This window comes from Syngnathus floridae, chromosome 20 (genome assembly GCF_059516105.1).
Source record: "Syngnathus floridae isolate MCC-2025c chromosome 20, RoL_Sflo_1.0, whole genome shotgun sequence".
NCBI classification, from domain to species: domain Eukaryota; kingdom Metazoa; phylum Chordata; class Actinopteri; order Syngnathiformes; family Syngnathidae; genus Syngnathus; species Syngnathus floridae.
Window position 1 is genome coordinate 3,901,967 of NC_142432.1, and position 15,262 is coordinate 3,917,228.

The 15,262-nt window shown below is 38.3% G+C and overlaps 1 protein-coding gene across 1 annotated transcript in view; it reads right to left on the reverse strand.

Moving 5' to 3' along the window:
• The window catches only part of ntng1a (netrin g1a), a 90,914-nt gene that overhangs the window by 62,631 nt on the left and 13,021 nt on the right, over positions 1–15,262 (reverse strand). Inside the window, exon 2 of the mRNA XM_088363520.1 lies at positions 7,331–7,360. The gene's annotated coding sequence lies outside the window, so the exon portion shown is untranslated. The remainder of the gene's footprint in view (positions 1–7,330; positions 7,361–15,262) is intronic.

The window sequence follows — 15,262 nt, forward strand, 5'->3', positions numbered from 1 at the left end:
ATTAATAAAAATATTGGGGTCTCTTAAGATGTGTCGAATTGGTTGGAGTCGAGACATATCCATTGTAAATCAAATTTATGCTTCAGCTGAAGGCTTTGTTTAGTATTCAATTCGTTTCATGGCTATAATTAATATGGTAAAGCTCTTGCTTAATATAGAAGATAAAAATACTGTAAATTGAATACTTTCATTAATTTGTGAAAGTATAATTGTATTAAGTGTTAAAATGGAGATTTGCTGAGAATAATTGGATGGTTTGATTGTTGAATGGATAGGGAAACTCATCATTGTTATTTATTCAGGAATTTATTTGTGTATGTATTGTGCAAAGACAATATTGAATGTGACCCAAACAAAGAATTCAATATATTCCCCGGGTGCGTTAAAATAAATACATTATAGCCAAATATATAATATCTAGGCAAAACAAAACAACGCATCCACATCTCATCACTTTATGCTGGGCGACCAACATATTGCTTTTTGTGCAGAACAAATACAAATAAACAAAATGGCCTCAGTTTCCTCCGGGATTAGGTCGACGACGCTACTGTACATGGTAAAATGTCAAAAACCAAAATCTTAGTATAGTATCCGCCCGACTAAATCTTTTATGAAGGCGTCATTTCTTATTCATAAGAACTTGCTATACAATTTCACGATTAGGATATCCACAAGTGACAAGACGGGTCCTTGGTGTGTGACCTTGCGGGGTTAAGCTTGTCTCAGACAAAGCTTGCTTACTGGTGGGTTTCCCACTCATGGTTCAGCTGGTGTGGTAATAATCTGTTTTGTATGCTGCTGAGTGAAATATGATGTATGAGCTTTTTCAAATGAGTTTAAACTGGAGTCGGGGTACTGATATCGCTGAGCAAAGATAATCGTTTCTGTGTCTTTTTAGCTGGGAGACGGTGGAAGGTGCAGTTGAGCCGGATGGATATTATGCAGATTTTCGGCAAACCAAAGGGGGAAGAACTCAATCTTCTATTTCATTGTTATCTGTTTATATTTATATTATTTTGTATTATTTTTATTTGTAATTTTTTTATTATTTATTTTTTATCCATCAACCAATCTGGAAGGCGCTCAATTTAATTCCATGTATTTGAATGTAATGTGCGAATTTGACTTTTTTTTGTTTGTTTTTACGACTCACGAGCTAAACCGTGGTTTCAGCAATATCCAATATAAATTCAGCTGAGATCTGCTTCCCTGCAGACATTTTGATTTGTCATAGCAGGAAAAGCACAGGCGAGACTGACAGAATTAACCTTGGCTCGCTTTGAAGGAAGCCAAACTCATGAGCCATCATTATACACAATAGTTTTTTTTTTTATTATTATTGTTTGTTTGTTTGTTTTTAGCACAGCCCACACTAAAAAAATCATCTTTGTGGGATGGGCTCAATTTATTATTATTCGTGCATCTATGATCAAACGTTCTTTTCAAAAAATGTCATCAGACAACAATAACAGTTATGTGATAAAAAAAAAAAAAAAAAGTGGTTTAACTTAGGTGAGCTATTGTTAGAGTCTTTTGTGCCAACTTAATCCCTCTTCATACATGGGGGATGAGAGGATGGTCAGGGCGGAAACATTTTTAATTTGGAAATGGTACAGGAGCAACACAGTTGTTGTTTTTTTTTTCCCTCTAGAGCTTTACAAGGAAATCTTCCTCTAAGCTTCAAACACATACAACAAACCAGTTCTTTGATTGTGAATTATAGTAAAAGCCTCCTTCCGCTACTCCAACTTGACTACTGATTAGATTTGGTGAGTACATGAGATTAATAAGGAACCTTGACTGTAACTACCTGAAAAGCATTTTTACACATTTAAAAGAATAAATAAAAGTTGATAACATAGCTCGCTGCGATTGTTTAGTTGCAACATTAATATAAAAGCAATATAAAATATGCCAAGAAAAAACCAAAAACAATCTAAATTAATTTTGGTTTCTTTTTCGAGAGGTTTGTCTTTGCCGTGGCCTTTCCGCATCTCATTTTATCAACTGTCAAAAACCACGCTGTCCCCATTTTATCATTCTCCCATGAAGCGCTTTGAATTCTCATCTCAGTGTTTCAGAAAGCACAAAAAAAACTTGTCACAATTCCACTCCATCTTTTTTTCCTGTCTTTAATCAACATTAGCTGTGCATATAAGGAAGTGGGGGGGTTGCAGTCTAAATACATAAATCCTCCAGATTTTTCTGTGTGGATAAAAGTAGAAAAAGTCTGGAATAATCTTCAAAGTCCTCATTTGACTAAGTGCAAGTTGGAAGAATGGTTCCACTTGTGAGCAAGGTCAACTTCTTTTAGCCAGCTAGCCCCGCTGTGACACTCCCTTGCGTTACTAATGAGACAGGAGCGGCGAGGGGCTCCGTGTGGAGATAAACAACCTGGCAGTGTCTGCCCCCGAGGGTTTCTCCTCGGGCCTTGGGTCCTTTTTTTTTTTCGCCCATTAGAAGTATCCAGCTGCCGTTTTATTGCATAAAGCCAAAGTCGACTCTGTGTTTCCACAAGTTATTGGTGCTCAAGCGAAGACAAAACTAAAGCACTCAGAAGAGCACGAACCTTTGATTAAGGTTTAAAAATGTGAATCACAAGGACATGAACTTGAGGCGTTTTACCTCATTTTAGCCATTTAGGATTTTACATAAGCATAAATGTAACCCTGACATGAACACACTCTAAGTTGATATCATTATTGATTTCTTAAAATATCAATATTTCCCCCATCACAACATAATGGGAACTTTGAGTTGTTGAGATGTTCCTTCACTAATAGATTTTGATGGCAGCATGTTTGAATCTACAGAGAAGACCTTTCAAAATTGCACCTCTTCTATAAATCCAGGTGAGAAGCACGCAACCTCTACCCTGCAGTCAGACTATTCTCCAAGCTCGGAGGGGGCATGTCCATGGGATGAAAGGGGAGAACAAGCCATGGCACTCAAGCAGCAGGGAACTTTGGACTGAAGCTGTGGAGAAAAAGGCCACCATTGATTTCCCTCCACTGCCTGAATCATATTTTCCAAAATTATATTAGATTGCAATTTTCAAAGTGGAAAAGTTACCCAAAACATAAACTACTCTAGTTGCGGAATTCTCGAATCTTTGGATCACAGAAGGGAAATAATTACCCAGTCTGACTTCTGTTTTGCTTGCATAATAAATACCCCGGCGATAAATTGAGGCGAGTCTTTGGCACTCTGAAAGACAATGAGAAGGAGGACCTTTCGCGAGCATAAAAGCTCCAGTCAGCAGCGCCGTAATTGCTTTTCATACGGCAAATTTGCTTTTACTTTCCCCGTTAATGAAATTAAACCGGAACATTCTTCTCACAATCAGCAGAGCAGTAGCCCTAAATGTCAGCGGCTCCTGGATTTCTTCATTCAATTTGAGCAAACACCCAGGAGAGAGAGAGAAGAGGGGGGGGCTATATGGCATGAACTGATTGACAGAGTTCCATTACAGGGGCTTATCAGACCCCTGTCTGCAATTATCTAGGTTCAGTAAGGAGGTGGGATTTGATTTTGTGCCAGGATTATAGTCAGGAAGATGTGTGTTGAAAGGGCTCCACATTATGACCCCTTTCTAATTTTCATTTGCATTCTCTCTTTCGCACTAGCTTGCAATGTTCTGGTCAGAGGAAGTATTTTGTTGTTTATGTTAGTAAAGTTAGGTGTTGAGGTTTTATTATTTTTCATCTGTGGCAATTGAGAATTCTGATGTATAAGTTTATTTTGACTGATGCAAACTAATAAAATTCCAACATAGTTCATTGGCATGAAGTTGTATTCTTTAATTTATTCATTGCTCTTATTTATTCATTATCTGTGCCTTCTTATTTTGACTTTTTGTATTGTTTACTCGAATGTGTAATATGTCTTGTCACCATGGGATAGTAGGAAACGCATTTTCGATCTCTTTGCATCTCTTGACGTGAAGAAATTGACAATAAAGCAGACTTAAGATGCCACAAGATGGCGCCAAAATTTTCGTTAGACATGGCTTTGGCCTGAGGGAAAAAAAACAACAAATAGGCAAGTATATCGAGGAATAAGACTGCCACCTAAAAGACTGTAGAGTCTAAATATTTTTTTTTAATCTAAAATTCTCACACAGACCAACCCAGCCACTTGACTCGAATCTCTCTTGCAGTCAGTGCATTTTCAAGCAAGACGTTCAGTTGCGGTCAGCACAATTACAACAGGCTGAGTGCAGCGGCCGTTTAATAGATTGGGGAAATACTGTAGACGTTTCAAGTCTCAGATGCAACCAGTTGTTGAAGGACAGCCATGCCTTGCAAATCACTCAGCGGGAGCAAAGGGGGCATGTTAGACTCCGGTTGGGTCAGCAACACTGAGCACCATACTAAGAACCTCATTACAGTGGGGGAGAATGTGCAAATCGCCACAATCAATTACCTCTTCATTCATGAACCCGAAGTCGGAACATGACATTTCCATGAGCAAACAGTTCCGCAAAACCCACAAGGACTGCACAGAATTTACACATAATGCCACGGGGATGGTATAACACCATCAGACACTTTCCTCAAGAGGTCTCTCTGCAGTAAGGACGAGAGTATGAAATGTAAATGTTTTTTTGTCTCACAATATAAATATGTATTTGAAACGTATTTCCATAATGACTTTGGTTTGGTGCGCATATGGAGCGTTTGCCTTCCCTCAGCATGTCAAATGAGCTGCGCTTGCTTCTGCCTCTTTCATGAACTCTCCCGAGCGGCTCCGTGCGCTAACGCTAAACGTGACGGCTCCAACCCAGACAGATGGGAGACTTAATTTACCATTCAAATTTGGTTATCCAGTTTTTAAGATGACCATCTAATAATATGAATTAAATTGTTGTGAAATAATTAAATTATTTAAATTATATATATTATAATATATAGAATATTACATATATTGTATTATTTAATATAATTAAATGACAAATAATATAATTACAACGTCAACATATGACAAACCGACAATGTCGATCTTCCGATTAGTCCAGAAATTCTACTTTTTTAAATCCTGCTTTACAGGAAACGTCAATAGTGTTGTTTTGCTCATCAATAAAGACATTTCCAGCTTATGTTACAAAAGAACGGCGGCTAATTATCCAAGGTTGATAATATTGACAAGACGGTTGTGCTGCAGATGATGCCGACACCAGCGCAAAGTGAAAAAGATATGTTTGAATAATTGATGAAATAAAATTACGTTAAAAAAAATCAGATTTAAAGCGACTGTGTTTAACTCAACTAAATTATACACATTTGTACACGTGAGTAAGAAAAAACTCAGCAAAATGGAGAGTAAGCTGAGAAAGATGACGGGGGGGGGGGGAGAAAAAGGTTCTTCAAATAAAGCCTGCTAATGAGCTGGCGAGAAATTTACACAACTTGATGACTAAGGATCGGAGGCAATTACCTGCAAGCAGCCCAAGCTTTCATCTGCCATGACAATGCCAACCAATCCGTCCCTGTCGGGTGAGGCCAACAGGAAACCAAATTTTAAAAACACCAGCTATTAGTCGAAATCTTCTGAGCAACATTTATAGCCAAATATGGTCATGGAGCTTCTATGGTAAAAATAAAGAGTCGTGCAAAAAAATACAATAAATTATAATTAGACACTTTTACTTTATAAAAGCTAGCTTGCCCTTCCCTGGCTTAACATGCAACTTGCCCCCCCCCCGAATGACATTACTAAAGCCATTCAAGGACTTTGCTTCATTTTGAGTGAAAGCATGTCAGATATGATTGATTTGGATAGCATAATGCTTGCCAGGAGTTGCACACAACTGTCATGGAAATAGGTTGACAGCTGGGCCAGATACTTTATCAGTCTTATACAAACAGATTTACCCGTGGCGCCGAGCCTGTGATTGTATTAAAATATGTATCAGGGGGGCTTTAAAGGAAACTGTTTGTGGACGTGGAAAAATTTGCATTGTCGCCTATATGAAGATCTTTTTAAGTGGTAACGATTTGGTCGTGGTTTTAGCTTAGAAATATAACTATTCAGGAAAAATAAATTTAAATACATTTTGTCTCTGCTCTAGAAATCCACACTATTCATAATCCTGTGCTCATGCACACATCTCCACTTGCACGTCTATTTAATCCCAATGCTCGATACTGACCCCAGGTGGTCTAAGCGGGTCACCAGGTGAAGAGGGAAATAAAACAACCATTTTATAGCGCTCAGGGATGGAACACTTAGAAAGGTCTCGCGTTCGATTGGAGTCATATGAAGTGACCTCGACTTTATTAGGAGCACTATACAAATGCCATCAAGCCAATGAAAGCAGATATAAGGGAAAGCTTTCAACTAAAACCCATCAATTGGCAATTTTTTTTTTTTATCAAACTGATTTTCAAGACAATATGCAGGATATTTATCTGAACTTAAATCAAATTTTAAACGAATGCAGCAAACCAGATATCTGGAGGCCACGGTATCTGGCGCTAAGTCCAAGACTTAAACCAGTCCATCAAATCCATCAACCAAGATTACGCTAACTGGTCTTCAAACAAAGCTAACTCTCGAAAATACATCTTGGCTATTATTGTTGGGCTTTTTTTTTTTTTTTTATTGATTAGCACCTTGAGGACCTCATAGCTTAATTCTGTGTGACATCAGTTCAAATGAAGTTAAAGCTTTCTGACATGGAGATGATTAGCAACAATAAGAAGACGTAATTTAAAAGCGCAGAAGTGGTTTGTTTGTGTCGCCGTGTGTCATAACCGATAATTGACACGGACGACATCATTTATACAAATGATGACAAATCTAAATTTAGAGATTTCCCCTCTGAAGTACAAATCACTTTTTTACGAGAGCCGAGTGTCATTCATCAGAATTTCAACGTGATTATGCAAACAATGATTGACAGTTTAAATAACATTCTTTGTTGAGGAAAAAAAAAAAAAAACTTTCAAAAGTGTGCACATTTACATAGCCATCAGAGAAGATGAGCAGCTGCTCTCACCAGGACGTAGACATCACGACGTTCACCGATTTGGTGTAATCAGTAAAACGAAAGGAGGAAAAGTAAAGTGCTGCTAGATACTTTGCAGGTTTAACTACAGTACTTGAATAATTTGACAAAGTATAAAAGTATTTTACAACATGTTCATTTTGTCATATTTAATTCTACAGATGTATTTTTGTGATATAGGTTCTGGTTAACTTTGTCTTAGGAATGTTTCAGCAACAGTACATTTCACCACCTGCTATATAAGTAGAATTTATGTTACAGTATGTTTTTTAGTGCATGCTATATAAGGAGATTTATATGTCGGGGTGCACCAAATACCTTTTATGATTCTTCTGACTTTTGTGTTTTCTGTAAGAGAGACAGAGAGAAAAATATAAGTACAGCAAAATATTTTAGCTTAGACAATTTGCATAAAACTGGATAAGAAATTGTCATTAGGTCAGTTTCGGTGGATAAAAAAAAGGGTTCAAAATAAAAGTAACATTTAAAAAAGAAAAGGCATTTTTTGGCGGGTAACAAAACAACTTTTGTTGAGATTGAATCCTCCAGCCCGAGTCTTCGACATGTATACCGTGCGTGGCATTGCCATTTGACACTTTCTTCCTTTCTTTTGGCATTTCTAATTTGAACCAACGGAAGCATGTGTCAGTCTCCGCCAATCCTGACTGCCCATCTGGGTTTTCATTACAGGGCTGGATTGCACAGCAGCGGGAGATAAATTGGTTATGTCTAAAGTCAAATTATATCCAAGACTTTGCAATTCAATTCACTGATCGGAAAAGGGGGGAGAAATCTGTTTAAAGGCATGTTCCAATCTAGCGCCTCCAGTAAAAGATACGTTTACAAAAGATGTAACCTCCAAATTGCCTTCTACTCGACACATGAATGGCAGGTTTTACCGCCATTCATGTCGTGTTTGATGGGAAACGGGATGTTCTGGTAATTATTTGACATCTACAAAGCTGCTATTCAATAGCCTGAAACCAACTGGCCCTCAGGATGTGACTAATTTTTTTCAAGTTGGCAAAGTTAATTTAGCTTTTAACACATTTTGGATGCTTCTCATCTAGTGACCCAGATTAGGAACCCTTAGTTCTATTTTCAGACATTACAGGTTGTAATTTACATGATCAGTTATAATTTCACACTGCACTTCAAATATCGTGCTGATTCAACACTTTCAAAATAATGTCAGCGAGTCTTTTTTTAGGCTACTTTCCCAGCACGCGGATGAAATAAAACGATTTTAAGAGCGAAATGTGACAATGAATTATGAAATAACTTGTTGAAAATACTTCTGTACTGTCCAGTCATGCTGATGATGACTTTTCCCCATCAGTCATGGAGGTGACTATCTCCTGGGGTACAAGTAGAGGAAAGCTTACTCATCTCAAGCGTTCATGACTCATGACCCCTCCATGCTCACAACCTACAATGAGTTGTGGGACCGAGCAATCCCCTGAAAGGATCCGATAAAAGATGGAAGCATCACATGAGGTTTCCGTAAGACAGGTCGGAGTTCAAATGTCGAGACGTGCGAGACCCGTTGGGTTCCAGCTAAGTCCCACCTCAAAAGGCATCATCCATTGTCAGAACCACGGCAGCCTATTGATAGGATGCATTGATTTCCTGATTAATGGACCTTTCCGCCATTGGTGTTCACCGCTGCCGACATCATTTTAATGTGTGCGTGATCGATAGCTCCATCAACACTAAGAATATCCCGCCGTCAAGCTACGGGGGGTTTGTCTGGCCATGTGTGCATGTTTGGATCCAAAAGGGCACACGGTATTTGTATGATAATTTATGCAAAGGAGAATATGAATGCTTTGGGAAAACATTGACTCCCAAAAAAGTGTCAAAACACTTACATGAAACTGCCCACAGTATAAAACTTGCTATTAGCATCCGATGGCTACGCAAGCATAAAATAAGAGCAGGGATGAGTTGAACCTCACATTGATGTCAAGAGCACCCCACAATAATCGCCCTCCTCGCACCATAGCATGCAATGCAGAGAGAAATAATGGGCAACGTGAGATGACTGGACAATAGAGGAGAGAGTAATTGGAAGTGCTGCTGTGGGTGTCGCGTTTCTCAGGAAATGGGATTATAAGGAAACATCTTTTACATCTACTACATGTCATGATCAGCCGGGTGTACTCCATGTTTAAAATATAAGAATGATAATTATATACCGTATTTTTCCAACTATAAGGCGCACCTAAAAACCTCAAATGTTCTCGAAAGCCGACAGTGCGCCTTATAGTCCGGTGCGTCTTATATATGGACCAAATTCCTAAATTTAAACTGGCCTGAAGCATTGTGTCAAAATTTTAAACTGGGCCATTCAGTGAAGGTGCGCCTTATAGTCCGGTGCGCCTTATAGTCTGGAAAATACGGTATGCTTTAAATTGATCAAATCCTTGGGTGTTGTAGGTTTAAAAGTGCCCCCCCCCTAATTTAAACCCAGAGGTGGTTTGACTCTTTCATATTGGCTTTAAAGAGTCTTTATGGATGGAGCCCATAGCGGGACACCAAGTTGAGATTTTCAAGCTACCTTGAAGCAACCCGAGTTGTTGTGTTGACTATTCATGGAGGCCCCGTGCCTGAGGCCGTTTGATTGAAAAATTCTCATCTGTAGCTTCTAGAGAAGTGGGCTGCTGAGTGGCAGAAACCTTCCAGGTGACACCTGTAAGGGGGTCTTTGGAATATGACTCCCCTGGAGCAATATTATTTTCCATCCTCAATCTTTTATGTTATTTCTCAGTCATCTGAATAAGGTGAAAATCCACTTTTAGTTTCAAAGCAATGTCCAAATGTGACTTCCACTTTCAAATTTGGTTTGGCTTGGCAGTGACCGACTGGATGTTGTGAAAGGTCATGTGATACAACTGGCGATTTTCAAATTTCAAAATGATAGCAAAATTAACTGCCAACGCTCAGCCAGTCATTAAAAATAGATACAGAATCTGGCACACCGGCTGATTAGATTGCATTTGCTCACGTCGGCCATTGAGAAAAGCAAAATTGCACGACTGTTACATTATTCAACATTTCGCTGAATGGAAAGTGACATCGAACTGGACTGTTCACTTGCCGAGGAGCATAATGTGCATAAAGATAATGCATAGTTTGAAAATAAATGTAGAGATATGATACGTTATTTCCCATTTATGTTGGGTCATTAAATCTTACACTGATAAAGCTTTTTTGCATTCTCGGTAAAATTCACCTAAAAAATAAATCATAAGTGGAATTTATTATATTCTTTGACTTTGTGAAAGTGCTCACATTTCTTTCCAGTGTGTGCTTCATCATGCTATGTAGAATTGCAAACATTTTAATGAACCAGCATATTATATACAATTTATTATATGGAGGAAATTTTATATCTCTTACATTTTATTATACGCCCCACATTTTAATTTCTGATTCCATAGTTGATTGTTTTTCTATACAGCAAATAATATGACTTCTATCAGTCGTTACGAACGTCAGATCATTTCCAAGTCTAGCAAACATTTTGTTTTGGTTACATTCCAAAGTACAATAAAATTGTGCTGAAGTCATTGAGCGATCATGTCAAGCTGTCAGCATCCAAAGAGAGCTTGGAAAAGCTTTATAGTCTCCATTAAGGAAACTTTCTGGTCAGATTATTTGCTGACTAAACACACTAAGCTTTCCAAAGAGCCCATTAGAAATCGTTTGTGATCACAAAGTGTAAAAAAGGATTTATCAGGGGCTAACAGAAAATCTGGATGGATTTTAACATTCCAAAAACAGATGAACGTATTGTCTTTACAGTTATTGTCATAACTGAGTGATTTTGATCTAACTGTTGCATGACATGGTTTACAGGCAATAATTCGAGGTAGATTATTGCGTGCCTTTGCTGTTCTGAGAAAGTCAGAGGTGCGGACAAGCACCGTCAGCTCTTTTCAGCTTCAGATCTCTGAATCACAACTTCATTGGTTGTTAAGTGTAGCATATGGATTGCTGCTCCCCTATTCAAGCAGCTCTCTTCCTTGCGCAATAATCAAGGTATTTTCAAAAAAAGAAAGTGCTTGCCTACCACAGTGAAAGGTCCAGCCTGGTTATTTCCATAGGTGACAACAGCATCAACAATGAAGAAGCACAGATTGAAGGAAATCTGGGAATAAATGCAAACAAACTGATGGGACAACGAGGCACACCTATGTGGCCCGAGCGAGCTGATTGGTTGATTCAAGGAAAAGTGATAATGAAAAACAGGTGGAACACGACAGGTCAAACTTAATCTAAACCAAGGGTGTCAAATTTATTTTTGTCGTGGGCCGCATCATAGTTTGCATCAAAGGGCCATTAAAATTGTCAACTCAAATAAATGTATGAACAAATAATTAAAAATAAAATACTGAAATCAAATCAAATTAAATATTTAAAAATAAAAATGATTTAAAAAAAATATATGATAATAAAAATTGTTAACAATATCTCTATATTTTAAAAGTGAAAACAATTTGAAAATTGTATCTGGTCCCCGGGCCTTGACTTTGACACCTGTGATCTAAACAAAACCAAGATGAACACCAATCATGACAAATACATGTCCTTACAATATTCATTTCAGATTGTGTGGATTCGATTTTCTCATACTTAACCTACTAAATAATTTTGTTTTGTGGTTTGTTCTGACTTACCACAAACATCCCAAAATGCATCTTGGCTGTTTGTGGAGGTCAAATAGCTCCACGCTGACTCCATTTACACTCTTTCATTGTGTCCACTGAGTAATTGCTTCTCCTCAGCATTCTACACTTACCCAGGCAGAAGAAAAAATAGTCCCCGCTAACCATCATAATTTTATCATCTCTTGTTTACACTTTTCCCGCCACTGATATACATGACCTCAAACGATCCAAAATATCGATATTTTGATTGAAGAATCGATTTGATCTGCCATTGTAAGCATGAATATTTACCTCCACACATCACTAATGTCAAACTCTGAGGTAATTGTCCCATTTTCTAGAAACACATCAATAGAGCAACAGTTCAGGACAGCATTGATTCCGCGAATAAGAATATATCGATTGCGAAAGATGCTCATTCGTCCAGTTTATTTCATTCTCAGGGCATTGAAGCGATTTCGACTCTTCTGGTTGTCTTGCTAAACAGCGCAAGTGAGGGAGCCGACAGCCCGGAATTAATTGACATGCCTCCAACAGGTTGTTCTCTAATAACATATCGATCGGCCAGGCCTGATATGCAAAACGGCTGCCAGCGTGTGTTCCCGGCGAGGTGAGACGGATACCCTCACAATACCTTGGGCCAAGCAGTGTTGATTAAAGGAGGTATTAGAGCTTGTGATCACATAGAATGACTGTTAGGCCTGGCACACGCCGCCGTGTCGGAGCGTGTCTTCATTAATAGATAACATATTCCGCAGACACCGAGAGCGGTTGACATTTGCACATAAGATGTCCATAAGTTACAAGAAAATCAATAACGGGGTATTTGTTTTCTGTTTTGTCATAGATGAAGCTGGGGGCTAAATGTTTTGTCTAAACGTGCTTTATAATTCTAATTATTAATCGGAGTTGTTTTCAATTTGTACTTTATTTGTTCCGAAAAAAATCGATAGAAGTCGCAAGCACGGTCCGCTTCTCTTCTTTGTCAATATTCTCAAGTTAGGACATTTCTGCCAAGTGGTCCATGAAAACTAGTCGTGACAAGGACAGGCTTTACTCGAGCAAGGTCTTCCAAAAAAAGGTCAGACAAGACATTCTACTTAAAAGAAAGCCAAAGTTAAGATGGTTTTGGTACTCTTGACGATCAATCGCAAGAAGGAGTCAAGCTGTATAAACAATCGTAATTTGATAGCCGTTAACATATTTATTTATATGGCCGAGTCGGTCATGATGTGTAATAAAAGGAGTTAGTCACAATTAAATCCAAATCATGTTTTCAATTGTCACAGATGGACAAATTGGCAACTTGCACATGCAACAATTCACATAGCAATGCTTCCAGTTCTCTATTTCCATGACGAAGACCGTGAAAGAGCGAGCAGACAATCTGCTCATCCTGGCTAGTCTACACAGCGACTAATTAAAAGTTGGTCCTGTCTGTAGTTTTGTAAACAACTCGTATTGAATAAGAGCGACTCGGAGTGCTCCGTTTAACATTTTGATGTCTTCGTCATTGTAATTGCCGTTTGAATTATTGACGAGGCAATATGTTGAAAAGTGGCAAAACAATATGAATGCTAATCAAATGCCCTCTGGTGCGTTAGGTTCAAACATACCTCTTCGCCTGTGGCCATTCAATCGTTATGACCGGAGAGATGACTTTTTTATTTTAACAAACTTACTTTTCCATGTTGACAATCGGACATTAGGTGTTCCACTGAAAATAGAAGCTCTGCAAACTGCATGAGAATCTCTCCTATGTGGAATACCGGGTAAAATCTGATTGATAATTGTTTATGCCCTCGGCAATGATGAATGTGTATTTTAGGAAAATTCACCAAAGCCACAGCTACAAAGAGAAATCCGAGTGTTAACCAGCGTGCAGAGGTGGGTGGGAAGAGCAGGCTGTTTGGAAAAACACACTCTGCTACCTTCTCTTTCCCTTCGCACTGCAGGGAGCCCAGTACGAGTTGAAGTCTGATACTATTGACAGAGAAATGTCAGAATGACTGCATGAATACAAAGCTAGATGGAAGGCTTTATGAATTCCAAACAGTATCACATATTTAGGAAAATAAATTGGGATGAACATTGACTAAATATGGAAGATTGCGGTTCCTCCGACGAAATTATTGAATAATGACAAGTTCCAGTGGGTGAGTAACCGTATCCGCGTTTCTATCGATAACATGGTTTCAGACAGACCTCAAAGGTCACGGGTTTACTCCAAACATCTTGGCCCCGGTAGGCCTTAGTCATAGATTTGGACAGCCTCCATGAAACTGGACACCAAGAGATGATCAATGCCTTTCCAGAGTGCCACCACCCAGAGAAAGGGAAAAAGAACACGCATGTGGGCGTCCAGCTGGCTGCCCCCAATCTATAACGCTCCGTTTCGGTATTTACAGCAAATAAAAGATTCTGTCGGAAAGACAGCTCACATCGATTGGCTTGTGGGTACGCTACTTTGATTGGCGTTTTAGAAATGAAAGTAGTAACGAGCCAATGCAATTAGCATTTGAGTTTAAAAAAAAAAACACTTGGTCAAGGTTTATATTGAAGTACAGATATTCTCAGTTATTAAGTTAACCGATATATTTTAACATGAATAATTTAATGAAAACATGAACTGAAATATACTTTTCTTACTTTGACTGACTTTATCAGATAATTTGAAGACGTGCGGGTATATTTGAACATACTCGCAAATACGTATACAAACGTATTTAATGCTACGGTATGTTGACTCGCATGCTCAAATAACAAAAATAAAAATACATTTTTCTAATCATTTGGTTTATATTATATTTGCAAATTGCATAATCATACCCATTTGATTATGTATGCAATGCGTGAGGTATAACATACTTAAATAATTTGACTTTTCAGTGGCAGTTTCCTTCCATATGTTCAAAATATGAGCTCTTAATGTGAGGGGGAAATATGAAATCAAAGACAATATATTTAAAAGTATTTTTGTCCTACAGTTTCTGTCACTAGTATATGTTAAGTAATTAAAACACAGCACACATTTAGCATTCAGAGTAAGATTGCAGTTGTTCGGAAATGTCTGTGGCACTCGGATGACCAACACCTATAACCAAGCATTTCCTTGAGCTATAGAATAGGTTGACTCGAGAAAATTTGATTAGTCACCGCTGACAAGGCAGAGACAAGGAAATTACTTTCTAGCGCATATCATTAAAGAAAAATCGATATGATGAATGCGGTAGGGGCCCTGGCTATTTATTGTGGCTGAACTACGGGCAAAGCAAATTGTGCTTGTGCTGGCATCCTGTTATTCTATATCAGTTGTTGCTTCACCACATAACATTTAATCTTGCCACTTTCTAGTGTCATTATTACACCATTCAATTTAAAAAGGATGTCATGGAGTGGAAATTGGAAATAATGATTCATCATTCCCGAAAGTAAAACTTTGTCAGTCGGATGTTTCTCGCCCAAAAGACTTTTACGCAAGCAGAAAAAAAAAGTTCATCCTAAAGATTAATTGCTTGGCAAGAATGGAACCATGCCTCTGATTTCCATGTATGACATTTCAAGCCAACAAAGGAGT